Below are 3534 nucleotides of genomic sequence, written 5' to 3'. Positions count from 1 at the left end.
CTATGAAGAAAAGCCAATTCGAGTATTAGAAGAGATGGAGAGAGTAACAAGGAGTAAGATTATTAAGTTCTATAAGGTGGTGTGGAACAATCATAGTGAACAAGATGCTACGTGGGAAAGAGAAGATTATCTGCAAGAAGTTTATCTCGCCTTTTTCCAAGAATGGTAGGTCTTGCAAATCTCGGGACGAGATTTTTATAAGGGGGAGGGGCTGTAACACCTCGGGTGTTAGCCTTGCATAACTTGACTTGCATAACATGAGCATGAGCATCAAGCATTCATAAATCATCATTTACAATTGAAATATCTGATCGAAACATATGAAACATTGTTTGTTATTTTGTGTTTCTTGTAGCATATGCATATGATCATGTGCAAATGAATGCAAGTGGGTAATGTTGGTCACTAACACACCTTAGCTATACTTAGGTTAACAAAAGGAACCTTGTTCATGAAGGCCACATTTCATGACCAAGCACTTAAGTGATATTTCATGTGTTGACCTAGATATATGAGTGACTACTACATGAAATGCTTAAATGACCTTGCAAATTGTTTTAACATGCTTAGAGTATCATCATGAACAACTTTGGTATTTAGGGCTAGGGCTAAATTGGTCATTTAGTCAGGGTTTGAGTATGTATCATGTTTTCAAAGTGACATGTTTGACTAAAGTTGAACTAGGTGTTAGAGACCTTGCATGGAGGAGTTCACTAAAGCAAAGTTGTAGTGTTTGACATAAGGAACAACTTTTATTTTTATGTCATGGACTAATTTAGCTTCTAACATGTTTGAATTGGACTCACAAAAATCAGCTTTTCACTGTTTTCAGCACTTCAAAAAAATTTCTAAGTGTTTGCTCACTAACAGCCTGATAGCCGGACTTTGGAACGAAATAACTCGAGTTTGGTCGAGTGTTGGAGCATGATCCTTTAATAACATTTGTAGCTGGTACTTAGGACTACGAAAGTCATTTAGATCATTTATGAGTTGGAGCCACGGATTAGCAGTTAAATCAACAAGAAAACTCGTCGTCAGGCTCGGCCATCGCGTTTCTGACTAACTGAATCGCGACGTCAATGGTCGACCGGCTTCAGACATCGTGCGCCGCGTGTCCCCGGCGACGGCCGCGCGTCGCCAGCGCCCTGACCGCGCAGGCCACGCCGCGCCTGGGCGCGCCTTCATCACCGCCAGCACCCGCCCGAGTCGCCCCGCGCTCCCATTTCCCTTCTGGCGTCCCTTCTTCCCCGCTGCAGCAGCCGCCGAGCGCCCGCAGCTCCGCCGTCGCCATAGCCGCGCGCAGCCCGTGCCTAGCCACTCCAGCACCACCACCATAGTTTCCCCGTCTTCTCAGCGACCCACTGCTCCCTTCCGTGCTCACTGACCAAGCTTGGTAAGCCATTGCCGCGCGTTTAAGCTCGCCGGAGCTCCGCCGCAAGCCCCGTCACCGTGGCCGGAGCGCCCCAGTCCACCTCTCCATGCGTTAGCTAGTGCGTCGAGTGCGTCTTAGGTAGCTTATGCTCGTCCAAGCCTTAGATCGGGCCACCGAGGTCGTCACCGGCGTATTGCCGTGGTCTAGCTCCGCCATTCTGCCATTGCCGCCGCCGTCATCCTTACCGTCGACAATAGGGCCGGCCAAGTGGCTCAATAGATGCGCTAGGTCAAGTAGATCGCGTAGTGATGATGTCACCGCCGGCAACCTCGCCGTCGGCGAGCTCTGGCCACGCCAGCACCGCGCAGCGCCGCTGCTCTGCTCCGTGTCACTGACGCGTGGGGTCCCCTGACCAGCGGGTCCCACCGGTCAGCGACAGCAGTGTTGTAGGCTAGTTCAAATATTCCAGTTTTTGATTTGTTTTGCGAATTTTGTATCTTTAGTTTGATAGCTCCAAAAATTGTGACATAAATTTGTGAGTGTTCCTTAGGAAATGTAGTATTTAGGAAAAATATGTTCTTAGCTTCAATGGTAGAAATTTATGGAGATTTAAATCAGGATTTGAAATGTGCTTTTGAATGTATTTAAATTTGTTTATTTTATATCTAGAGTTCCTGTGCTCCAAAAATTATGAAATTTTTGTGGTAGGCTATTCTTGTCATATATGAGCTTGGATAAAAATTTGAAGACCAGTGCATGTGTAGATCTATAGTTATAGATTTTTCTTTTATAAATAGTTAATCCTTGCATGAATTTTTATAAATTAATTATGAGTCCAAAATTCATGAAATTTGTTGGAGGTGATACTAGTACCATATGGATGTTAATAAAAATAGGAAATCTGTTGCTTGACACTTTTCAATAGGATTTTCCATTTATGCTATTTCAAGCCTTGCTTCCTTATCATTTTTGTATAGAATGTTCTACTTAGTAAAATGACATGAAATTTTTATAGTAGTCCTTTGATAGCATTAGTAAGGCTCTGTAAATTTTTGAGAATTTATTAAGCACATCTGATATATAATTATTATTTAACCTAGATATCTAAATAAAATAATAAAGGCAATTTAATAAATAGTTTGGGCTTCACCATTATATTATATTACCTGTATTTGGTATGCTTAAACTGTTGGTAGGTTCTAGTTTGTCAAATTTTGAATGATTACATAAAGTAGAAGTATTCTTACTTTATATTGCATGTTAAATCATTTCTGGACTAATTCTAGAGAGTGAGGAGTTACATGTTGAAACTGATGTAGACTGTAAAAATGGTTAATAACAAAGTTGTAGAGAATTTGATAAGCTTTCCATAAAGTCCAGGATCACTATTTTTGGATTTGTAAAACTCCAGTTATGAGTGAAACAAGTAGCTACTGTATGGCATAGTCGATGCATTGCAAAAGTAGTTAAGTAGTAATCGAGAAGAGATATGCACCTACTCAAACAACGTGATGCACCTGTTAACATATATGCATTCGTGATACTCATACCATACTCATGCATCTAGGATCGGAGGAAGAGATCACGTTGCTGGAATTCGAAGAAGCAGAGGAAGGGAACCCGCAGGAGGATCCACAAGCCGCAGCTCCCGAAGGCGTGGAGCAGAACCCTGAAGAGCTTCCAGAGTGCCCTGACCACCGTCCTACTTCCTTTCTGCGAGGCAAGCCCCGGAGCATTATAAGTCTCCTAGTAATTTACAAATGTTTACTTACGTACTTATGATTGATGCATTAGGTTATAAGAGTTGAATGAAACCACTTGATGCATGTACAATCCTTGTCCAGATATTATCCCTTTAACCGGTATAGGTCCAGGATTGAATATATATGCTTAGCCATGCTTAGACCGGTAGAAGTCGGGTGATATCCTGTCACCTGTGAGATATAGGTGGATACCGGAGCACGGTTGGCTATATCTGCTATCGTGGAACAGAACCATGAGGTAAAAGTAAATTGAGACCGGACGGGAGGTCGATAGGGAAGCAACAAGGTATGGAGGTCTTGGGTGTGGACTTATCCCCGTCTGTGTCGATTAAGGACCGTACCGTTGTTGGCGCTTCTGACAAGATTGAACGCATGCCTCTCACTTAGCTGGCCGGATAA

The sequence above is a fragment of the Miscanthus floridulus genome, unplaced genomic scaffold (assembly GCF_019320115.1).
Source record: "Miscanthus floridulus cultivar M001 unplaced genomic scaffold, ASM1932011v1 fs_532_1_2, whole genome shotgun sequence".
In the NCBI taxonomy this organism is placed as follows: domain Eukaryota; kingdom Viridiplantae; phylum Streptophyta; class Magnoliopsida; order Poales; family Poaceae; genus Miscanthus; species Miscanthus floridulus.
The sequence above is the reverse complement of the archived record's forward strand: the minus strand, read 5'-3'. Positions refer to the sequence as shown.